At 37.9% G+C, this 26,066-nt stretch overlaps 1 protein-coding gene across 6 annotated transcripts in view; it reads left to right on the forward strand.

Annotated features, from left to right (window-relative positions):
• The window catches only part of LOC136337512 (UDP-glucuronosyltransferase 2B31-like), a 78,887-nt gene that overhangs the window by 17,998 nt on the left and 34,823 nt on the right, over nucleotides 1-26,066 (forward strand). Inside the window, exon 1 of one of the 6 annotated variants that reach the window (XM_066278725.1) lies at nucleotides 24,213-24,392. The exons of 2 other annotated variants lie outside the window; for them this stretch is intronic. The gene's annotated coding sequence lies outside the window, so the exon portion shown is untranslated. Of the gene's footprint in view, nucleotides 1-24,212; nucleotides 24,393-24,624; nucleotides 24,770-26,066 lie in introns of those variants that run through there. 3 more of the 6 variants (XM_066278723.1, XM_066278727.1, XM_066278722.1) reach the window with 3 other exon arrangements.

Genomic DNA, 26,066 nt, shown 5'->3' on the forward strand with positions numbered 1-26,066 from the left:
GTATTTAGATTGCAGAATCTAGCCATTTACATTTAAAGTAATTATTGATAACTATAGAGTTATTATTGATATTTTTAACTGTTTCCTTGATGTTTTGTAATTTCTTTCTTCCTTTCTTTTACTCATGTCCTTTGTGATTTGATAATTTTTATAGTTATATGCTCAGATTCTCTTTATCTTTAAGTATATCTCCTATAGGTTCTTGGTTTGTAGTTATCATGATACTTACAGAAAAATCTTGTGTTTATAAAAGTCTATTTCACATTTTGTTTTTGTTGTCACACACTCTTTTGCCACTGTATCCATTAACAAGCTATTACAGTAATAGTCATTTTAATACTGTGTTCTTTTAACCTAAGTAATGGAATTATAAATAATTTATCCTTCATTACATTAAAGTATTTCTAATTTAACTATATATTTAATGATTACCAGTGAAGTTGTATTTTCCCATGTTTTCCTGTTACTTATTATTCTTTCATTTCAGTTTCAAGCATTCTTTTAACACACCCTTTTATGAAATCCTTCAGCTTTTTTTTTTTTTGGCTTAGATATTTTTTATCTCATATTTAATTTTGAAAAACAAGTTTACCAGGTAGAATATTATTCATTGGCAATCTTTTCTTTTAATGCTATAACTATAACGTCATTCATCTCTTGGCCTACAAAATTTCTGCTGAAAAATCTGTTGACAGTCTTGTTCTTCCCTTGTTTATGACAAATTGTTTATTTTCTTGCTGCCTTTGAGATTCTCTCTCTGTCTTTAACTTTTGACAATTAGAGTATGTCTTGATGTAGGTCTCTTTGGATTACTCTTATTTGGAATCTCTGAACTATCTAGAAATGCATGTCTGTTTTTTTCCCCAGCTTAGGAAAATTTCAGCCATCATGTCTTTAAGTAATCTTTCTTACCCTTTCTCCTTCTGGAAACTCTATAATGCATATATTGTTACAATTGATGGTATTTTATTTGCCTCTTAAACTACCATCATTTTTTACCATTCTCTTTATTTTCTTTTGCTCATATCTGATTGAATGAATTTCACTGCCTTTTCTTCAAGTTTGCTGATCTTTTTCCACTTGATCTATTTTATTTTGGACCCCACTATTGAATTTTTTTTTTAGTGTTTTTAATATATTCTTCAGCTTTAGAATTTCTGTTTGATATTTTCTAACTCTGTGAAATTTTCATTTAGTTCATAAATTATTTTCCTAACTTTAGTTAGCATCTTTATAACCATTATTTTGAATTATTTATCAGGTAGGCAGTTATCTCCATTTCATTAAAGTATGTTTCTGAAGGTTTGCCTCATTTTGTGGTTTGGAGCACAATGTATGCTATTTGGAGCCAGAGTTCTTGATTGTGTTTCCAACCTTTGTGATTTTTCAATCTACTTTCTTTGTTCCTAGTGGCTCCAAGTAATTGAAGGTGTGCCAAGACCTTTATCTTTTGCCCAAATTCCAAAGAGCATGATTGAGTCATTACCTGGATGTAGGTAGGCATTACCTGATGAGAAGCTTGACCCTCAGGCAACCACCAGGAAAGTATGTTGTTCTGCCCTTGCAGGGAGACACTGGAAGATGTTCTGCTTGCTCCTTCTGCACTGCTGTAGCCTCTGAGGGTCCTCTTGCACTACTGATAACTGAATATCAATCTAGATATTCATCCTTTTGGTGGCAGGGGATAAAGTGGATTGTCAGATGTATGTACAAGCTCCTCGCAGGAGATAATTGTAATTAGGAGTGAGCTCAAGTCCCTCACAGCTAGAAAGGCCATAGGTAGTGCCTGCTGGCTTCCCCTAACTCCAGAGAGATGTGTTTTTTTACAAGTGATGTATTTTCATGTTTACCAAATGTGTAGGACTCATTCTGCTTATTTCTGAAATTCTCTCATAGGGAACTGTTCTCTGCATAGCTGCAGATTTGATGTTTACTTGGGAGGAGGTTAGGTCAGGAGGCTCTTATGTCACTGCCTCGGACTGGAACCAACCTAACCCTATCTTTCGCCTTTCGCCCTTCACATTAAGGAGAAGTGAATGACAGTAGGACTTGGAAAAAGTGGAGGAAAATAAGAAGATGGATAGCAACATAATTATAGTAATTAATATTAGTAGCTGTTGTTAAATTGCAAGACAAGACTTGACTTTAAATTAGAGATTGAAAAACTTGTCACAGAATGAAAACAACCAGTCCTTGTTAGTGATGAATCTGAAAAGAGATGTTATATTATTATAGTAGTATAAGGAACCCCACAGCATGAATTAAGAAAGCTAATGGCAGTCAGCTAATGAAATAAAACATTGAACACAAATGACTTTAAATGTTGTTACAAGTCACTGAAATCCCATAATTTAGCTAGATGCACCATATGAGTTATAGGAAAATTCAGTGACTTTCATATTGAAACTAATATCATCATAGTAAAATTATAATTTTAAAGACTGCCTTAAATATTATATATATAATCTGTATGGACAAAATTGGAAGTGTTGTATGCTCTTTTATCTGTAAAAGCTCAGTTTTAATAAAAACTTTATGACAATGATAAGAATTAACAAGTATATTTTTATTTTGAAAGGTTTTGGTCATTATTTTTAAAAAGAGAAAAAAATACATAATACATTTAAAACAGAAGGGACAAAAATAAAATATGAGTATGCAGCCTTAATAAAATGTTCAGGAAGCATTCAGCTGATCTACATTTTATTTTTTGAGAAGACTACATTGAACAGTGAGGAATTATGCCAGTATCAAAAGTAATAAAATGATAAAAATTGGAAAAGATTAGAGATCACAGGTTAAAATTATTTACAAACAATTCCAAGAAAATCTGAAATCAACAGAGGTGATAGTGAGCTATTCAAGGGGGTTTCACCCCTGGTGTACCTCTCACTGTAATTAATGTATTCCATAGAAGACTTACCAAAATGGGAGTCCCTCACATCTAGTTACACATAGTACTTTCTAATGGGACATTTCAACTTTATAATGTCATTTCAGGGTAAATGGTGTCATATGTAAGTAAGCTGAGAAATACAGTCAGTCAAATATGTAATTATATATATATAATTCTGGTTATATATACAACTCTTAGAACTACTTCAAGAAAATTCCAAACCATTATAACAGACTGCTGAATATCAACTATACTTAGCCTCTAGCCATTAAGAAGTGACTTGGAGGAAGTATTTTGGAAATTATGACAAATATTAAAGTATTCTAGAAGTGAGAGAGCTATAAAGTGATTCTAATTATAATTATTAGAAAAATAAAACACTAGTGATTAAACTAAAATAATTATACATAAAACCCACTAGAAATAAACAAATAATTTAGTAGAACTACAATAATAAATAACTAAAGGTGAATTCCAAACTGCAGTGTGGATTTATTCCAATAATTTATATTAGTAATTAATAACATTATAAATGAAGAGCCTTATATAATATTATCTAACAGTATTTCTTCCTCACTATTGTGTATTGGCTCTATTTTATTTCTTGGTTATTTATACATATACACTTTCAAAAATATACATGATAAAGAAAATAATCTCATTTAAACTACATCTTTTCACAAAAGCTGAAGGATTAAGTCTGTTGGGGGAAAAAGAAACTACTGTAAATAGAATGGAAATTCCTTTAAAAAAATGAAAATAGGATTCCTATATAGTCTGGTAATTATATTTCTTGATATATATCCAGAAGAATTAATATCACAATCTCAGTAAAATATTTGCACATCCAAATTCATCGCAGCACTATTCACAATAGTCAAAACTGGAAGCAACTCAAGTGTCATAGACAAAAATCAAAAAATGAAATATGGTATTTATATAAAGTGCAATTTTACTCAGCTTTAAAATTAAAGGAAATTCTAACACATGCTACAACATGAATGAAGCCTGAGGATATCATGTTAAGTGAAATAGCCTCTGACAAAAAGACAAATACTGTATGATTCCACTTATGTTAGGTATCCAGACTGGACTAATTCACAGAAACAGAAAGTAGAATCATGGTTGCCAGGGACTGGCGAAGGGGATATTATTGCATAATGGATACAGTTCTAGTTTGGAAAGATAGAAATGTTCTGTAATTTGGTTGCGTAACAACGTGAATGTGCATACTACTAAATTGTACACTTAGGAACTGTTAAGATGGTAAGTTTTATCATAAATTTACCATAATTTTAAAATAAAGAAAACACTCATAATTCCAGATAATATTTGATTTCTCTCATTAGTAATTTGAAATATTCCTTTCAATGGCATTTGCTATGCTATTGCTGTCTTGTAATGGAGCAAATTTTTTTCTTTATGGGAAACGAAAAAGGTTTTCCAGAGCTCTGGAAAAAATGGTATCGTTGTGTTTACCTGGGGTCATCTTGTCAGTAACATATCAGAAGAAAGAGCCAATGTGATTGCATCAGCTTTTGCTCAGATTTTACAAAAGGTTAGACTAAGCCACCTTAATTGTAAGCAACTCTCTGAAGCATTTAATTACATAAATTTCCTGTGTGACATGTAAGCCATTATTATAGTTCCCATTTATCTCAGCTATAAATTCAAACCAAGGTATACAAGGTGCTAAAAGAATAACAAAAAGGGTGTATTTGACAGTACCTTTTTATCAACATTATGATCAGAATAAAATATATTTAGGAGGTACAATGTAAAATTTGAGGGTATAATGGTGTTGCAGGTAAGTAACAAATCCACCAGCAATTGCCTTGCCAATTGCTTCTTTTTATTGCAGCAATCCTGGAGGCACAAGTTAGCATTTTATGTGCAGTCTTCTTCCTTATGTCTAGAATCAAATGTCTTTATTTCAAGTGTAATTATTTCTCATAGAGAATTTTTCAATAACTACTAGGATCATTACTCTGTCTCCTAGTCCTCCCTTCTTATTTCTATTTTTTCCCTTTCTGTATGCATATTCTTTGCCATTAAAAAATAAAAGCACCTCTTTTGTTACCAGTGACTTTCCATTTTCTATAGAGAAATGTCCATAATTTTTTTTCATGACGTAATAACATATTTCATGATAAAATGTGATATTTCTTTTCTCCAATTTCGGAGACCATAGTGACATTTCTTGCTGCCTTGACACCCTGCATGTAATACTCAGTGACTTCACTATTTCTTTAAGAACATGTGTTCTGCCTATGTGGTGGTGCATCACACTGGGACACAGAGGACCTAGGTTCGAAACACCAAGGTCTTCAGCTTGATCCCAGGCTCATCCGGCTTAAGCCGGCTCACCTGTTTGAGTGCAGGATGCTGAGTTGAACATGGGATCATAGACATGAGCCCGTGGTTGTTGGCTTGAACGCAACGTTCATTGGCTTAAGCCCAAGGTTGCTGGCTTGAGCATGAGGTCATTTGCTCTGCTGTAGCCCCCCAGTCAAGGCACATATGAGAAATCAATCAATGAAGAACTAAGGTGCCACAATGAAGAATTGATGCTTTTCATCTCTCTCCACTTCTGTCTGTCTCTATCTGTTTCTCTCTGTCTCTCTGTCTTTATCACATAAAAAAGAAAGAAAATATGTTCTAACAAGGATTCTTTTCTTCTTCTTTTCTTTTTTTACGTTATTTTTTTCAACTTTATTCATTTTAGAGAGGAGAAAGAGAGAGAGAGAAGTGAGGAGCAGAAAGCTTCAACTCCCATATGTGTCTTGACCAGGCAAGCCCAGGTTTTGAACCAACAACCTCAGTGTTCCAGGTCGAAGCTTTATCCACTGTGCCACCACAGGTCAGGATCACATGTTATTTTTTTATAAAGAGTGTTTTCTTTCAATCTGTCCACCCAGCAATTTTGTATTCATTTTTTCAGTTACAATGCCATATCATTATTTATTTACTTCTTCAGCAACTAAGGTGCTTCCTGCTCAGATCTAAAATACATTTTAATGCAGTTTCATGTATATAATAAACTGTCATCTAGAATACACTGCATCTGTCAATGCCTTTATTGTCCAACTCTTGTTTTATTTGACTTATAATAATTTACTGAAATTCACCCAATCCTAGTTCATCCACAACCCAAAGCCTTTATCACTCATGGTGGAACCAGTGGCATCTATGAGGTGATCTGTTGTGGAATCCCTATGATGTGCATACCCTTGTTTGCATTTCAACCTCATAACATTGTCACATGAAGACCAAGGGAGCAGCTGTCAGACTAGACTTCAACACAATGTCTAGTGCAGATTTACTCAATGCATTAAAGACCATCATTAATGACCATTCATGAGTATCACAACTTTTACCAGTATTTATAGATACATTCTTTTGTCAATGAGGAGTACAAGTTTCATCCCATACTGAGAGAGACTAATTTTGAAATAATTAACATGATTTAACTAATCTTAAATCTGCTTTTATTTTCAGTCATACATTAATTTCAAGTTGCATTTAACCCAATTTAATGGATAACCCAATTACTGCAATAATTTTCTACACAAACAAACACAAAGTTATATAGGTCACTACAAAGGACACATTTAAAAAAATATGATAGAACCCATAGAATGAAAGAATAAAGACCTCAAGAACTTGTATAAAATATTTCAATTTAGTGCCAAAATTTATAAAAATATAAATCTTGTGGATGAAAAAAAAGGGCTTCTATGGAAAATACCTCACAGGGTAATCTGATCATAAATTCTTAACTGGGCAGGTCCTGGGGGTAGTCATGCCCCAGGTCTATAACTTCATTAGTGAAAGGTTTTAAACCAATCCTATCCATTGTTATTGTGCATTGAGGTTAACACTATTTTAAAATACCAGAATACCCTCCAAAAGGGGCATTAACTTTTAAAAAGACATAATCTTGTTAACTGTATCTTGTAATTCAATCTTTACCTTGCATCCTCCCTCCAATTTCAGATAATCTTTCTTTATTTTATCCTTAATCTCAAATGCATAAAAGCAGCTGAAGAACTGTTATTCTTCTAAGCATTTGAGATATTGCTCCCAGCATATGCTGTTAGTTTGGCTCAAATAAACCTGTATAAAAATTGTCTACAGGTTGGACATGCTTACATTGACAATCATTTTTGCTTAAAATTTGATTTATATTATCATTATTTTAACATATTTTACATATCATAAAATTTAATGTTTTAAGTGTAAAAATCAAATATAGGTAGTATGTTACAGAGTTATAAAACTGACACTATAATCTAAATTTAAGACATTTTCACAAGGTCAAAAAACAAATCTCACATGACTTGGAAATTACTCCCCATTTCCCCTCCCTTATGGAAGCATTAGTCTACTTTCTATCCTAAAAATTTTCATATTCTGGACATTTCATACAAATAAAATTATACAATATTTGCAATTGACTTCTTTTATTTAGCATGTTTTTTACTTTCATCTATGTGGTAGTACTGTATTGCTGAATAAGTACAGATGTAAAAAATGTCCAAACTTGTAGAGAATTTTTTTTTTTGTATTTTTCTGAAGTTGGAAACAGGGAAGCAGTCAGACAGACTCCGCATGCGCCCGACCGGGATCCACCCGGCATGCCCACCAGGGGGCGATGCTCCGCCCATCTGGGGCGTTGCTCTGCTGCGACCAGAGCCATTCTAAGATGCTCATCTTTTTTTTTTTTAATTTTATTTATTCATTTTAGAGAGGAGAGGGGGGGGGAGAGAGAGAGAGAGAGAGGTGGGGGGAGGAGCAGGAAGCATCAACTCCCATATGTGCCTTGACCAGGCAAATCCAGGGTTTCGAACCGGCGACCTCAGCATTTCCAGGTCAACGCTTTATCCACTGTGCCACCACAGTTCAGGCCGCGACCAGAGCCATTCTAGTGTCTGAAGCAGAGGCCATGGAGCCATCCTCAGTGCCCGAGCCAATTTTGCTCCAATGGAGCCTCAGCTGTGGGAGGGAAAAAGAGAGACAGAGAGGAAGGAGAGGGGGGGGTGGAGAAGCAGATGGGCGCTTCTCCTGTGTGCCCTGGCAGGAAATCGAACCCGGGACTCCTTCATGCCAGGCCGACGCTCTACCACTGAGCAAACCGGCCAGGGACTGTAGAGAATTTTTGTTTGAGGTTGTATGAGCCAAATGTGCAACATGCCAGGAAGCAAGATCTCAAATGCTCTTAAGGATGACTGTTTTGCAGTTTCTTTTAAACATTCGGAGTTAAAGAGGAAACGTAAGGACAATTATATCATAGTTAATAAGATTATGTGCTCCATTGAGGGTAGTTATGCCTCTGAGGGATCTGAAAAGTAGACTAATCTGACATTTCAAAGGTATTAAGAAGTACAAATTGTCACAGAATAGTCATGGGAATGTAAAGTACAGCATATGAAATATAGTCAATAATATTCTAATAACTATGTACAGTGTCAAATTATATAGTGTCTAATCATTGGAGTGTATATCTGAAACTAGTACAATAATGTATGTCAACTGTAATTGAAAAACAAAAAATGATTTTAAAATAATGTATATAAACCTAGATGCACAAGGACAATGGAAAAGGATTGCTTAAGTCAAAGGTAAGCTTTTTCATAAGCGTGAGACATGACTATCCACTGTGACCTTACCAGTTAAGAATTTTACAATCAGATCACCCTGTGAAGTTAGTTTTTATTTGATTTATTACAGAGCTCCTTTGTTGTCCACAATTGTTTATGTGTAGATATACTTCATTTATGTATCCATTGGTCAATTCATGAACATTTTGGCAGTTTCTATATTTTGCTATTATGAACATTGTTAAACATGCTTTTGTGTACATGTTTTAATTTCTTTCAAGTCTAAATCTAGAAGTAGATTTGCTAGGTCTTATGTTAACTCTATGAAAAACTACCAAAATGATATCCAAAGAAGTTGTGCCATTTTACATCCCCATCAGCTGTGTATGTGAGATCCAAGTTCTCCATGTCACTGTAATACTTGTTATCATCTGTTTGTTTTATAACCATCTTCATGGGTATAAAATGGCCTCTCCTTGTGGTCTTGATTTGCATGTCCCTTACAATCATAGTTATTTAGTATCTTTTCATATGCTTAAGCATGCATATATCCTCATTAGATGTGTTTCCAATATTTTGACAATTTTAAAATTTGGTTATTTATCTTATTATTGAATATAAAGAATTTTTGTATTATGGATACCAGTATATTATCAGATATGTGATTTATTAATATTTTCTACCATTCTGGATGGGTTGATTTTTCTTGATTTTGTCTTTTGAAGCATACGCTTTTTCAAAAATGATAAGATAAATATTAAAATTTTTTATTGTGGACAAGGCTTGCCGGGGGTGAGAATGATGGAGACACAAAGACCCAACTCCAGAGACCAGGTTCAGTGATGCAGATCTACTTCATTAAGGAAGTAAGCTTGCTTATATACATGGGTTCAGACAATAGAATGTTACAGCAGGGCAAATGGCCAAAAAAGGTTAGGAGGCTGCCTGGTTAGCACTGAGTGATTTCCATATAGCAGGTGAGCTCCCTCCGGGGTGTGCCAAGGAGGGTTTATCCTTGATGGAGTGTTCTTTCAGCATAGCATCAGCCACAGCTGCCAGATAAATGCTCTGCGCTCTACATACATTTTCCCCTTCTCTTTTTATTAAGGACAGTTGGACCTGCTGGATGACTGCTTGTTGCTGTTGTACTCGTTGAATGATACGCATTAAACAACAGAATCCTAGTAGAACTAAGATACCAATAACACCTATAACACCATATGCTAGAAGATTGGCTGGGTTGAACAGGGAGGCAAGTTTCTGCAATGTTTGTTCTAGTAGTCCAAACAATATTAGAGTCATCCCAGTGTGACTGATGACAAGAACCTGTTGTTGTAAGGTTCTACTATAATTAAGGAAATTTTCATTAAAGTGTCCTTTGATTATGGCTACAAGGCATTGCCACTCTATAGTGGTGTTGTGGACAGATATGGAGGTTATACAAACAAAGGGGTAGAAAATATCACAGTGGGTGTGGCTCAATTGCCAGAGTTTGTTAATCTCCTCACTTAGGAGGTCAATTTGTTGTTAGAGATTCATTATGGCCCCATGAAACTGTCCATTGATTAGTTGCTGTGTAGCAAAGACGTCAGCAGTTCTTACTGCTAACTGATTGAGGGTGGCTCCAGTTTGCTGAGTGTACAGTAGGGAGGCTACTCCAGTGGCCGCTTCAGCTACTGCAGTGATTATTAAGGTGATAACAAGGAAAACAAGGCCTACAGCTCTCTCTTGCAACCTTTGATAGACCACTAAATCAGCTGGGCCCTTCTAATCAGAGGCACAGACAGGGACCCACACTAAAGAGGGAGTGCACATAATCAAAGCATATGGGTCCCATTCCAGCAATTGGTGAGATTGCATGTCAAGTTAATGCAGCTAAAGGAGCTTAAGTTACTAGTTAGGAAATAGAATGGGGGGTTCAAACAGGGGAATCCTCCCAGGGGATGGGATACATTGATGTGTACAGAAACATTTCCTTCCCACTGTCCCATAGGGACCCTCCAAGTATCATTAAACAGTCCCATTTTTGATCATGAAAAACAGACATAGGTCCATGCATGCCCCCCTCCCACAAAGATCCCAGCATTCAAACACGAAACAGATGGCCTGTCATGGGCTGTGTACTGCATAAGGTTGCATCTCATCTCTCAGTCTCCAATGCCAAACCCCGAGATTAGGGGTTTGCATGTCCGGGACAAATGTAAGCCGGCAGTCTCTCCAGGGAATTCCTTCCTTTGGGAGTGCCCTCAGATGTTTGTCGTACAGGAACAGACAGAGGGGTGATCCTGGAAAGGCAAGGTTAGCAGGGCAGGTACAATTGTTGGTAGCTAGGGGGAGGAAGGCATGAAGTCCAAGCACTGAGCCTCAGTTGGTGGTACCATTTTCAGCAAAGTGCCCCGTGGTATGCTTCTGAAGGAGGACCCACCTCTCCGAATGAGTGATGCCATTACTTATAGCGACCCACTGGTTGAGAACCGCTGACTTAGAGTAAATTTGAATAGCATTGGGTCACTGAGGTTACTCCATAGAGTGCTGTTCCACGTTTGGGATTCCTGACCATTGCTGTCTCACAGAAGACCAAGAAAACAGTTATTGGAGTAGATTGCAGGAAATTGGGGACTATTAACTTCAACTGGCATGATTATCCAAAGGTGGGGAATAGCCTCCCGGACATATGGTTCTCTTCATGCCTGAGAGTTGGCTGTGATAATGGCACACATGAGTAGGAATAAAGTGCCTAGGCCCGGGGGCCCATCAAGGGTCAATCTCTGGGCTGTTCTGCTAAAGCCTTCATATCTCCCCAGGTGATGTTGTGAGTACGTTGGTTGTGAGCTCTTCTCCTGGAGCGCTGAGGACCTCTTCCAGGCGGTGGTTTATCAAGGGCAAGGTTTTCCATGTCCTGGGTCAGGGGCTTGTTGGAGGAGTCATCTTGGGACACTGGAATTGGTCGGATATTCTGTCCCGGGATCCAAATGGGCTGTGGGCTGTTTTCTTGGAAGACACAAGCATAACTTCTTTCTTGCATTAGAAGGGGGTGTGGTCCATGCCACTGAGCTGTGGCTGGGTCCTTCAAGCATAACAACGGCAACGGGGTAGGCTGGCTACAAAGGCCTTCCCAATGTTTGTAAGCGGGAGTTACACCATCAGAATCAAAAGTTAAATAATTGAGAGTGAATACAGCATTGATGAGCACTTCTCCAGGTGAGGCCCGGGGCATATTTCCCCTTTACTTTTGTATTTGGAGCTTGATCTCTCTATGTCGCCGTTCAACAACAGCTTGTCCTTGGTGGTTGTAAGAAATGCCAAGGCGGTGTGTGATTTGCCATTGAGAACAGAAGGCTTTAAACTGGCACTGGTATAACAGGGCCATTGTCAGTCTTAATCTCCCGTGGAATGCCAAGGCAAAGTATGGCCTGCTGAAGGGCACGAATTGTATGTTTAGCTTTCTCTTCAGCTAGGGCCATGGCCAAGATAGTTCCTGAGAATGTGTTTACCATTACGTGTACGTAGCGAAGTTTGCCAAATTGGGGAACATGAGGGACATCTCTTTACCATACACCATTAGGCTATAGGCCCCGAGGGTTGACACCTTGTGGCTGTAGGGGACCTAATGGTAGTAAGGGCCCACATTGTTTACAGGTACAAACAAGGTGTTTGCAAGCTGTATGAGTGAGATGGGGAAAGGGAGATTTGAAAGAATGGGCAGACATATGAAATCAGGCATGCAGTTGCCTCGCTTGCTCAATAAGGGAAAGAGTCAATACTAGATGATTAGCTTGTGCATTGCCTGCTGTTAAAGGACCAGGTAAGCCAGAGTGGGAGAGGAGATGCTGAATATACCAAGGGTGTTGGTGCTCCTCCAATAGTTATTTAAGTTGGGTAAGGGCCTTATCAAGTGCTGTCTGCCTGGGTCAGAGGTGGAATGGGCAAGACCTTTAACTGTTTGCACAGCATAAGCACTATCCGAGAAGATATTGAGAGGAGCCTGTTGCCAGAGGCACAGGGCATAATAGATGGCCAGTAGCTCGCCTACTTGTACTAACCCAGTATAACTGTATTTATGGAACCGCATAGCTCTTGTAATTCGTGTAAAGAGCATTGCTGAGGGACTGTGAGCATAGAGGAAATAGGCATTATTTCTTCCCCTACGCAGTATCCTAACAAAGTAAAAGGTGGTAAAGTTTGTATCTTCTCTGGTGCTACAGAAAATCCAATGGCATTCAGATTAGCTAAGAGCTGCTGGTAACATTCCTCTAATACTGTAGGATTGACATGAGCTATTAATATGTCATCCATATAATGGTAGATGAGGCATTGCTCCTGCAAAGGTTGCGTTGCCGTGCCTACATACTGCTGGCAGATGGTAGGGCTATTTTTCATACCTTGCGGTAGGACTGTCCACTGATACCTTCGAGCTGGAAGGGCATGATTAGTGGAGGGCACAGTAAAAGCAAAATAAGGTTTGTCTTTCGGATGGAGGGGGATCAAGAAAAAACAGTATTTGATGTCTATAATTTTGATATGGGCCGCCCGCAGTACTGCACAGGGATGTGGTAAGCCTGGCTGTAAAGTGCCCATTTTTGCCATATGCTTATTAATTGTCCTTAAATCATGGAGGAATCTCCATCTTCCAGATGCCTTCTTCTTCTATATCACAAAAACAAGCGAATTATGAAGACTAGTGGAGGGTTTAATATGTTTAGCTTCTAACTGTTGCTGGACTAGCTTGTATAACTCTTAATTTTGGTTTTGTTAATGGCCACTGCTTGACCCAAATTGGTTGGTTTGTATCCCATGTAATTTTGATGGGTTCCAGGGGTTTTAGTTGAGCAGCGGCCTTTAGAATTGGGGGTGGGGGGGGGCTGACTGGTAATAGAGACACGGAGTAAAGACAGCATGTCCCATCCCCAAAGTGTATGTGGCAGTTCAGTCATAAATAAAGGACTGAAAACTCCAGTCACCCCTTCAGGATCTGTCCAATGGAGTGACCGGATGGCTTGCTTGGCCGATCGTACTCCACTAACTCCTTGTACTAAAGGTCCGGGCCGTGTGGCCCAGCCTTCCTTTTTATCTTTCTCTCTGATTACAGAAACATCAGAACCAGAATCTATGAGCCCAAGGATGGGATGACCCTCTATTTGCAGGGTTAGAAAGGCCTTAATCTGGGTTCAGGGTAAGGTCCAATAGACTCCTGTGTGGAGTTGCTCTCTTATGGGCGGGGCGGAGAGCTACCCTGCTTCCCATTTAAAGGCTCCAAGGGCTTTCCATCTGCAGTAGTAGTTGAGCAGCAGTCTTGTTTCCAGTGAAATCCTTTTTACAATGGGGGCACACAAAAGGTGTTTTTTTTTTTTATCATTTTTCCCTTTCCTATTAGGGTATTGCTATGCAAAATGTCCTGTACCTTTACATTCAAAGCAGGCTTCTTGTGTCAGTTGGCTTCTCTGACAGAAGACACTTAACTGGGCTGCAAGAGCTGTAGCGAGGGCCGCCACTGAGTTGCTGCCCGCATCTTGGCAGGCAAGGACCCAATCGTCTAGGGGCACAGCTCTGATAGGTCCTATTGCCTGTCTACCAATTCTTTAGTTAGAGTATCTGCTACATCAGTGTGTGTTACTTTGCACTTTATGGCTGAACATAGGGGGAGTGGAGGCCATCTTCCTGGATGGCTTTTCCTTAGTGATCATTTTTTGGTCATGAGGGTACCAAGCTTGAGGTCATGCAGCAATAGGGTTAATGTTGACCAGAAAAAGGTGAGGGGGATCTAATCCCAACGCCGCATGAGAAATATCTCTTTGCTGACACAAGGGGACGTATAGGCTGGCCCATGGGTCTGCAGGAGGAACATGTGTTGGAGTTAAAGCTGGGGTAGAAAATGGCATCTGAGAGGCTGAGGTGGGGCACTGAGACCCAGCAGGGAATGTGGAAGTAGCAGCTTCCGCTTCTTCGGGAGGCAGAGCTGATTGTGCAATTTTTAATGTATCTAGTTTTTTTTTCTGCATGCTTGGCTTCAAGTCCATCAAACTCGGTGCCACAACACTTTTCTTCCTCTAAAGGGGGAGGTGAATATGGAGGTAAGTGTTCCTTTGAAAGAGGAGTAGCCTGTAGGACCTTAGGGACCGGCGGAGGGTGCTCAGAATGAGCACCGGTCAAGCAGGCATGTATTGCTAATAAGGCAGGAGTGAGACCGAGAGGGAAGGTTTGTCTTTCATATACCTAAGCCAACTGAACGCGTTGGAGAACTCGGGCCCAAGTATCCAGGTCCCAGAGGGTCGCGTCCTCAATCCATGGATTAAAACCAGAGAGAATCTCCCAGTAAGTACATAGATCTTTTTCACAAACTTTAAATCACCTACTCTGCAATAGGGCATGCAGGGCTTAAGCCTGCGGGGCTCGAGAGTGAAGAAGGTTTCCCACTGCACAAGGTCACTCATCTGTCCTTTGAGTGCCAACTGGGTCCCTGTTTGAGGCGCCAGTTGTGGACAAGGCCTTCCGGGGACCTGGACAACAGAGACACAAAGGCCTGACTCCAGAGACCAGGTTCAGTGATGCGGATCTACTTCATTAAGGAAGTAAGCTAGCTTATATACATGGGTTCAGACAATAGAATGTTACAGCAGGGAAAATGTCCAAAAAAGGTTAGGAGGCTGCCTGGTTGGCACTGAGTCATTTCCGTATAGCGGGTAAGCTCCCTCCGGGGTGTGCCAGGGGGGGGTTATCCTTGATGGAGTGTTCTTACAGCATAGCATCAGCCACAGCTGCCAGGTAAATGCTCTGTGCTCTACCTACACTCTATATTAAAGAGGTGTTACCATATACTGTCCAACAAAATGGCAGCTATTTCTTGACAGCTCTAAACAGAGTCTGAAATGTATTCTCCTACACAATGGTAATGTTTATGCAGTGGTTTCAACTGGTTATTCAACTCATCTGCTAGAAGATTATAATGACATAAGAATTGTCCTCAACTTTCTGAAGTATGAGGAGCATAACTGGATCATTTGTGTGGATCTTGAAATGGTAAATTTCCTGCTAGGATAACAGAGAGGTTTCATGAAGTATCCTTGCTTTCTGTGTTTGTGGGACAGCTGAGCTCAAGAGAAACACTGGACACAGAAGGAGTGGCAGAAACGTGAAGCTCTGGAAGTAGGAATGTAAAATATTGTGAATGAACCTGTAATTAATTGAGACAGGATCATTTATCCCCCACTTTACATACAACTTGGTTTAATGAAGCAGTTTGTTCAAGCTTTGAATAGAGAAAGTGAATGCTTTCAACATATTATTTCTGCTTTTTCTGCCTTGTCTTTCAAGACGATAACAGCAGGTGTATTCTATGGACCTCAAAATTGAAGCCTCATATGTGACAAAGAATTTGCTAGGAAGATGAATAAGGAGAAAAAAGCAGCATGGCAGTCTTTTGTGGCAGTTACAAAGAACTTCCTTGGCAACAAAAAAGCAGCAACTATGAACTTGTGGTTCAAAGGATGCTGTTGGCTTTCCATGACATTGGATGTAACATGAGCATTAAGATTCACTTCCTGGACAGTCACCTTGATAAGTTTCCTGAAAATCTTGGAGCTGTTAGTGATGAGCAAACTATTGTTGGCACATTAAACAAGATTGTCCTCAATGAGTACACAAACAGACAAGCTACAAAAGCAAATTTTTGCCTGAATAGAATTTAAATAAGTTTTGTGCAAATTTTATGAAAAAATAGTGTTTTAATATGTTCTATTTTGAAATTGTAGACAAATTCTGATGCAATCATATTGCTTAGTGTATTAGTGTATTTACTGCATTATATAAATTATTATATTTTTACAAAGATGATGCCAAGAAGACATTCTACTTCATTATGTTAAACTAAATATTAAAAATTTTACAATAAGATGAAAATATAATTCTTAAATTGCAAAAAAGCTGTAGCTTAAAGAGAAATATTAATGTCAGATTTGAAATCAGCAAACTCAAGTTAAGTAAGAACAAGTGTTTTTGTGGATGCAACAAAAATTTTGTTCCCCAGTGTAATGATTACATGGTCCAAATCATAGGTTTGATAATGTAGCACACATAAGGGACATACTGAGTTTTTATTCTTTTCAAATGTGTGTGTACATATAGATGTACACTTCTGGTAAAACAAAGCACAGCATTGTAGAGGCCCTGAATAAGAACATAGAACAGGAACTCATTTCAGAAGTAAAAGCCACTGGTGCCACTGATGAAAGTATAACATACAGTACATGCTGAACACAGCACACAATACAGATAGAATCAGCAATTCTGGTTAATCAATAGATGGGGTAGATATCTCAAAAGTGAGCTACTTCCCTTGCCCTTTTGTCTGCTCTAAGCAAAAAGTTCCCCTTCCTGACTTCCTCATTTTTTTCTCTGCTTCCATTTGTATGTATCAATAAATACCCATAGGGACTAGCGGTCAGGGTTATTCTCATAAAACCTGTATAGGAGATTGTGAAGTGATCCCCCCTAAGTCCCTCAGTACACTCCATCTGATCTCTGAGTAGTTATTGTCTCCATGACACAGCATCACTTAACTCGTACAAACATAGTGAACAATTCAATATGTTTGCTAAAGACAGTTTAAAATAATGATTATTAATCCATATAACCATACTATATTAGCATGTCTCATACCTTCTCTATTGCCTCAAAAACTTGTTGTCTCATCCCTCTCATTAAGCTAATATGGAAACATTAAGTTTTTTGGCATGACAAAAGATGTACAATTGCCATATTCTTTTAAACCTAGATACACTATGACTGACCATTATTTATAACAATGCAAAATATACAAAATCTTGTAAACTTTATGGAAATAGAAAAATCAAATCACAAGGATGCTTAAAGCCCTCCTGGATCAAAGCAGTACAGGTGAGAAAAGCATTCAGTCATCAAAGTCTCACAATAAACATTGTCTAGCCTAACGATACATTTATTTAACAAGTTAAAACTTCAATGCTAGAAGAATTGTGGGAAATGTTTACTACAGAACTTTCCAACCAATTCTGCTAGATAATTGACACATTGAAAAAGAAAACAGAACTAGTAATGTGTCATAGTAGATAATAATGTTAAATCATTCATTTAGCCTTAATTTATTTTCCTCAAACCTATACTGCACCACATATAATAGGAAAGTAACTGGTATCTTTTGTATGGCTAGGAGGCTTACAAATCACAACCAAAAGGACAATAGTATAACAAAAATAAATGGAAGATATGAACAGGCAGTTCACAGAATTAGAAACAGTCTATAATCTATAACCTGTGGCAGAAGCCACCAATATTTAGGCAAATATAAATTAAATCTATACATTATTTTCCCAAAGATGATTTATCAAACTTAAAAATCAGAGAAAACTATATTTTAGAAAGTATAATGTAGAATGATGTTTTTAAATAAAATTTAAACATATTGTTTAACCCAGTGATTCCACATCTAGACAACCATTATGCATAATAAAGTACTTGCATACCCACGCATACATGCAGGATTCTCCCTCAAACACTTAAACAACTATCTATCAATTAATATACTTAACCTTTTATAAAAGTTAGAAGTTAAACAGAAATTATAGAGAAATAGTGGATTACAGACAATACTTGAAAACAAAATTAGCATTGAAACATAAACAGAGAAAACACCAATGATATCCAGAGTCAAGACAGGTGGGAAGATGGACAGAAAAGAGAAGGGAGGTTAAAAAGTAAAAACTGGGGGGTGGCAAGATGGCGATAAAGTAGGCGGACATACCAACTTTCACCTCCTAGAATCAAAGTGGATTACAAGTTAATTTTAAAAACCATCATCTAGAAAAACCAACTTTGGACTAAACTAAGAGGACTCTTTAACCAAGGATCACTAAAGAAGCCACACTGAGACTGATAGAAAAAGTGGAAACATGCAGAGGGCTGCTCAGCTCCTGTGAGCGATTGGCAGCCCAGAGGGACTAGCACTGCGGGAAGTGAGTTTAGCAGAGAGGGGAGGGTCCTGGGACCCAGGATTGAAGCCCCAGCCTGCAGCCCCAGAGCCTAGAAGAAGCATACGGACAGTATTTTAGCTACAAAACAAGCCAGAATACTGTTTGTGAGAAAAAGACAGATTTTTCAGACTCAGGATTTTTCTGAAAGAGACCACGCAGAAAATCTCTTTCACAACCACTCACCCGGGACTCCAGGAGACAGGGAGAGAGGAGAGGACCAGAGTAGCAGGAAGAGAGTATAATCTAGAAGGCACAGGGAAAAACACTTAGAGGGACAGCCACCCTAACCCCTGGGCTGAATCAATCCCTAAATCTAAAGTGAATATTTTTCCTGGAACCAGCAATACCAGCAAAGGGATGCAGGTCACCAGCCAAACAGAAGCTCTCCTGCTGCACTCTGAGCAGATTCACTTAGAAGCAGGGAGCCATCAGGGATACAGTATTGAATGCTAAGGTCTGTGCTGCATTGCTCCACTACACACACTGCTGAGTGCTTGCTGAAGGGCAGTCGGCAGCGGGATATGGAAACATGGTCCTGTCAGTGGGAATGGAAGCAGTGAAGCCTGGCCACTGAGGTGGGGCTAAGGCCGAGGCCAGCCAAGGCTTATAGCTTGGGCATGTGAACACATTCCCACCAGTGGAGGCCAGGCAGAAATCACAGCAACAACCACAGTGGGCCAGGCCAGTGCCAACAATGCCCATACCCAAATGCCCAAGGTGGCAGCAGAGGTGGTGGTGGGCCAGCAGACCACACCTAGGGAACACAGAGGTCACACCCATTGGACTCCTGTGACCACATGCTTCTTATACACAGACAAAATGGGAAGGCAGAGAAATGCAACCCAAATGAGTAAAGAGAAATCCCAGAAAAAGATTTGAATGAGTCAAAAATAACCAAACTACCAGATGCAGAGTTTAAAATAATGATTGTTAGGATGCTCAATGATCTTAGAGCAATAATCGATGGACATAATGAGCACATAAATAAAGAGATAGCAAGTACAAAAAAGGACATTTAAATAATAAAAAAGAATCAGTCAGAAATGACAAATACAATATCCAAAATGAACACCACAATGGAAGAAATTAAAAGCAGGATGGATGAAGCTGAGGATCAAATTAGCGAGTTAGAGAACAAGATAAACAAAAATATGGAAGCAGAGCAGAAAAAAAAAAGAGGCTGAAAAAATCTGAAGAAACTCTGAGAGAGTTCTGTGACAACATGAAGAGAAATAACATCCACATCATAGGCATTTCTGAAGAAGAGAAAGAACAAGAGATAGAGAATTTGAATGAAGAAATCATAGCTGAAAACTTCTCTAAATTAATGAAGAAAAAAGTCACACAAGTTCAAGAAGCACAGAGAGTTTCATTAAGGATGAACCCCAAAACCAACACCAAGACACATCATAATTAAAATGCAAGAATTAAGAGATAAAAAAAGAATACTAAAAGCTGTAAGAGAAAAGCAGTTTATTGCCTACAGAGGAGCTCCCATAAAGATGACATCTGACTTCTCAACAGAAACATTAGAGGCCAGAGTGAATGGCAAGAAATATTCAAAGTACTGCAAAACAAGAGCCTACAACCAAGACTTATTTATCCAGCAAGGTTATAATTCAAAATTGAAGGAGAAATAAAAAACTTCATAGACAAAAAAAGCCTCAAGGAATTCATTAAAACCAAACAAATGATGCAGGAAATGTTAAGGGGCCTGTTGTAAACAGAACAAAGGGGAAAAAGAATATAGTAAAAGAAGAATGTAGCTTTAAAGAATAAAATGCAATAAACAACCACATATCAATAATAACCTTAAATGTAAATGGAAATGATCCAATCAAAAGACATAGGGTAGCTGCATGGATAAGAGAACATGACCCATACATATGCTATTTATAAGAGACACACCTCAAAACAAAAGATACACATAAACTGAAAGTAAAAGGTTAGAAAAAATATTTTATGCATATGAAAATAAAAAAAAAAGCTGGGGTAGCAATACTTATATTAGACAAAATAGACTTTACAACAAAGGCTATAGTAAATGATAAAGAAGGCCACTACATAGTGGTAAAAGAAGCAATCCAACAGGAAGATATAATCATTATAAATATCTATGCACCTAATATAGGAGCACCTAAATATATAAAGCAGACTATGATGGATATAAAGAGCAAAATCAATACCAATACTATAATAGTAGGGGATTTCAATACCCCTCTAACATCACTAAATAGATCCTTAAGAAAGAAAATTAATAAAGAAACAGCAGACTTAAAGGGCACACTAGTTCAACTGGATTTCATAGATATCATCAGAACCTTTCACCTTAAAGCAGAAGAATATACATTCTTTTAAAGTGCTCATGGTACATTCTCTAGGAGAGACCACGTTAGGGCACAAAAAAGTTCTCACCAAATCTAAGAAGATTGAAATCATATCAAGCATCTTCTCTAATCACAATGACATGAAAATAGAAATCAGCCACAACAGAAAAACTAAAAAATACTAAAACACTTGGAAACTAAAGAGCATGTTATTAAATAATGAATGGGTTAACAATGAGATCAAAGAAGAAATAAAATAAATTCCTAGAAAGGAATGATAATGAGCATACAACTCAAAATTTATGGGATACAGCAAAAGCAGTTCTGAGAGGGAAGTTCATAGCATTAAAGGCATACCTTAAAAGGGTAGAAAAAGCTCAAATAAACAACTTAACCCTGCATCTAAAAGAACTAGAAAAAGAACAGCAAGTAAAGCCCAGAGGTAGTAGAAAGAAGGAAATAATAAAGATCACAGCAGAAATAAATGACATAGAAGCTAAAAAAACAATACAGAAGATCAATGAAACAAAGAGCTGGTTCTTTGAAAAGGTAGACAAGACCAATTAACCTTTAACCAGACTCACCAAGAAAAAAAAAGAGAAGATTCAAATAAATAAAATTAGAAATGAGAGTGGGGAAATAGCAACTGACACAACAGAAATACAAAGGATTGTAAGAAAATACTAAGAAGAACTGTATGCCAAAAAATCAGACAACCTAGGTGAAATGGAAAAATTCCTTAAAACATATAATCTTTCCAAAATCAATCTAAAAGAAATAGAAAACCTAAACAGACAGATTACAACAAATGAGATCAAAACAGTTATCAAAAAACTCTGAACAAACAAAAGCCCTAGGCCAGATGGCTTCAAGGGTGAATTCTACTTAATGTTCAAAGAAGAACTAACTCCTATCCTTCTCAAGCTACTTCAAAAAATTCAAGAGGAAGGAAGACTTCCAAGGTCCATTTATGAGGCAAACATAATTCTGATTTGAAAACCAGGCAAAGACAACACAAAGAAAGAAAACTATAGGCCAATATCCCTGATAAACTTAGATGCTAAAATCCTCAACAAAATATTAGCAAACCGAATCCAGCAATACATGAAAAAAATCATACATCATGATCAAGTAGGATTTATTCTGGGGAGGCAAGGCTGGTACAATATTCGCAAAACAGTCAATGTGATTCATCAAATAAACAAAAGGAAGAAGAAAAACCACATGATAATTTCAATAGATACAGGAAAAGCATTTGATAAAATCCAGTACTCATTTATGATCAAAACTCTTAGCAAAGTGGAAATAAAGAAACATACCTCAACATAGTAAAGGCCATCTATAACAAACTCACAGCCAACATCATAATCAATGGGCAAAACTTAAAAGCAATCCCCTTAAGATCAGGAACAAGGCAGGGGTGCCCCTTTTCACCACTCTTATTCAACATAGTCCAGAATATAAAATCAATACTCAGAAATCAGAGGCATTTTTATATACCATCAATGAACTGTCTGAAAGAGAAAATTAAGGAAACAATCCCCTTTACTATTACAACAACAACAACAAAAAATAAAGTAGCAAGGAGTAAATTTAACCAAGGAGATTAAAGATTTGTACTCAGAAAATTATAAAACATAGATAAAAGAAATCAAGGAAGATACAAACAAATGAAAGCATATACCGTGTTCATGGATAGGAAGAATAAACATCATTATAATGTCTATATTACACAAAGCAATTTATAAATTCAATGCAATACCAATTAAAATACTAATGACATACTTCAAAGATATAGAACACATATTCTAAAAATTCATGGAAAACCAAAAAAGAACACAAATAGCCTCAGCAATCTTGAAAAAGAAGAATAAAGTGAGAGGAATCACACTTCCTGATATCAAGTTATACTACAAAGCCATTGTACTCAAAACAGCTTAGTACTGACATAAGGACAGGCATACAGATCAATGCAATAGAACAGAAAACCAAGAAATAACTCATGCCTTTATGGTCAATTGATGTCAAAGGAGATAAGAGTATACAATGGAGTAAAGACAGTCTCTTTAATAAACGGTGTTGGGAAAATTAGACATATACACGCAAAAAAAAAAATGAAACTAGAACCCCAAGTTACACCATTCACAAAAATAAACTCAAAATGGATAAAAGACTTAAATGTAAGTCATGAATCCAGATACATCTTGGAAGGAAACATAGGCAGTAAACTCTCCGATATCTCTCGTAACAATATCTCCATGGACAAGTGAAATAAAATACAGGATGTACAAATGGAACTATATCAACAAAAAAGTTTTTTCACAGCAAAAGACACTATGAACAAAATAAAAAGATAACCCACTCAATGGGAGAACATACTTGCCAACACTTCTCCTAAGGGGTTAATAACCCAAATGTATAAAGAACTTCTAAAACTCAACACCAGGAAGGTAAAAATTTCAATTAAATAATGAGCAAAGGAACTGAACAGACACTTCTCCAAAGAGGACATACAGATGGCCAATAGACAGAAGAAAAAGTGTTTAACATCACTAATCATCAGAGAAATGCTTATTAAAACCACAATGAGATACCACCTTACACCTGTCAGAATGGGGCTCATTAAGAAAATAATACACAGTAAGTGCTGGTGAGGGTATGGAGAAAAGAGAACCTTCCTGCACTGCCAGTGAAAATGCAGACTTCTGCAGCCACTATGGAGAACTGTATGGAGATTCCTCAAAAAATTAAAAACGGAACTGCCTTTTGACTCAGCCATCCCAATTTTAGGAGTATATCCCAAGAACACCATATCACTGATTTAAAAAAAAAAAGCACCCCCATTTTTATGGCAGCATTGTTTACAATAGCCAACATCTGGAAACAGCCCAAGTGTCTGTCAGTGGATGAGTGGATTAAAAAGCAGTGGTACATATACATGATGGAATACTACAGGGCTGTGAGAAAGAAGTAAATCTTACCTTGTGTGATGGCATGGATGGAATTGGAGATTATTATGCTAAGTGAAATAAGCCAGGCAAAGAAAGAAAAATATCATATGATCTAACTTAATGTGGTACCTAATGAACAAAGTGAACTGAGGAACAGAATAGAGGCAGAGGCGGGGACACAGAAACCAGAGGGACAGCAGGCAGAGAGAAGGGGGATGAGGGGATGGAATCAGAGAAAGAAAGGGATTAGTGAAACCATATATACATAACACAGAGATAGATAACAAGACAGCAAATCCTAAAGGGAAGGGGGATGGAGTTAGGGGGAGGGGAGGGAACTGAAGTGGGTATAAAAGGGTCACCAGGGTGGTTGGTGTGTGAGAGAGTTATATTCAGTAGGACACTTGAATCCATGTAAGCACAATAAATTGAAAGTAATCTAAGAAAAGAGGAAGTGTGGTGGGTGTGGCTCCATTCCTAGGCTCCAGGTGTGTCTGTCCTGACTTTTTTCACAGACTTCAGTAGGATGTGGCTCCAGGAGTCCAGTAGATGTCGCCTCTAAAATCCAGAAGTGTGGTCTGCCTGCTCTATGCACAGATTCAACTGAGTCTCCAGTGAGTTGGAAGCAACAGTGATAGACTGAGGAGAGAGTGTGTGTGGGGGGGGGCGGGGGAGGGGGGAGCTCAGGTCTAACATCAGAAAACTGAGACACAACATACCCTCTGCTTCCTGGCTTCTCAGAATGACCTGTGGTCTTGTCTGGGCTAGGAGAGACTCCTGAGTGGAGGAGAGAGCTGCTGCTTTTTCCCAGGTTGATGCCAGTCAGCAGGGAGTGCTCCACCCAAAAAAGATTGCAACTGCAGTTCTAGAGTATGACTCAGCACAGGGGTTCCGGTATCGGTCCCCCACACTTGTTTCTCCATGGGCCTCCAACTTTACTATTCTCTCAGGAAACTCCAGTCCTCTAAGCTCTCCCCTGCTAGAGTCCCCGGTAAGTGGCTGTGGAGGAGGTTTTCTGGGTGGGCCCTTTAAGAGGGAGCCTGCGTTCCTCCCAGGACACTCTATCTTTCCCTCAGACAGAAACCAGCTCTTTTCGCAGCTAAATGCTGTCTGGACACCTCTTCTAGGCTCTGGGGCTCTATGCTGGGGCTGAGCCCCCACACCTCTCAGGGCGGCCCCCCTGCAATGAGAGTCTCTCCTGACTCTCAGCCACAGCTCGCACCTGGCAGGTCTTTCCCTGTCTCCGCCCTTCCTACCAGGCTGGGTGTTGCTTCTTTGGTGACCCTTGGTTATAGACTCACAAAGTGATATTTCATTGTGATTTGTCCCTGACTCTTAAAAATGTTAAGTATCTTTTCATATACTTTTTACAACTTGTATATCTACCTTGGAGAAATGTCTATTAGGAACCTCTGTGCACTGTTTAAACTGCATTTTTTGTCTTTATGCTTTGGATTTGTAAGAATTTCTTATATGTCCCTAATACAAGTTCTTAATCAGATACTTGATTTGCAAATATACTCTCCTGTTATGTGGGTTTGTTTTTTTTCACTTTTTGATGGTGTTATTTGAAATACATAAGTTTTCATTTTAATGAGGCCAAATTATCTATTTCTAATTTGGTTGTTTCTCCATTTGCATAATATTATACAAACTACAGCCAAATCCAAAGTCAAGATTTACTATTATATTTTCTAATAAAGGGTTTTTATTCTTTCTCCTACATATAGGTTTTTAATACATATTGAGTTCATTTTTGATTGATGAGAGATAAGAATCCAACTTCATTCATTAGTGTATGAATATCCAATTTTCCCAGACCATTTGTGTAAAAAGCAGTTCTTTCTCCATTGAATTGTTTTTCCCACCTTGCCAAAAATCAATTGCTCATAAGGTGAAGGCATATATCTGCATTCTCATGTCTATTTTATAGATCTGTGTTCCTATCCCCACAGTCTTGATTATTATGGATTTGTGTTAGATTTCAAAGTCAGGAAGTTTGTGACCAACAACTTTACTCCTTTTCAATATTATTTTGGCTATGTAGTGCTACTTTCAGCTCTATATAAATTTTAGGAACAGTTTTTCACTAGCAATAAAGGCCCTTAGAATTTTGATAGAAATTGCATTAAATGTGTTGATAGCTTTAGGGGTTACTGCCATATTTACAAGTAGTCTAGTCCGTGAACATTAGGTGTCTTGCCAATTATTTAAGTCCTCTTAATTGCTTTCAGTAATATTGCATAGTTTTACTGTACAAGATTTTTACTTTTCTGGCTAAATTCATT

Source organism: Saccopteryx bilineata, chromosome 5 (assembly GCF_036850765.1).
Source record: "Saccopteryx bilineata isolate mSacBil1 chromosome 5, mSacBil1_pri_phased_curated, whole genome shotgun sequence".
NCBI lineage: Eukaryota > Metazoa > Chordata > Mammalia > Chiroptera > Emballonuridae > Saccopteryx > Saccopteryx bilineata.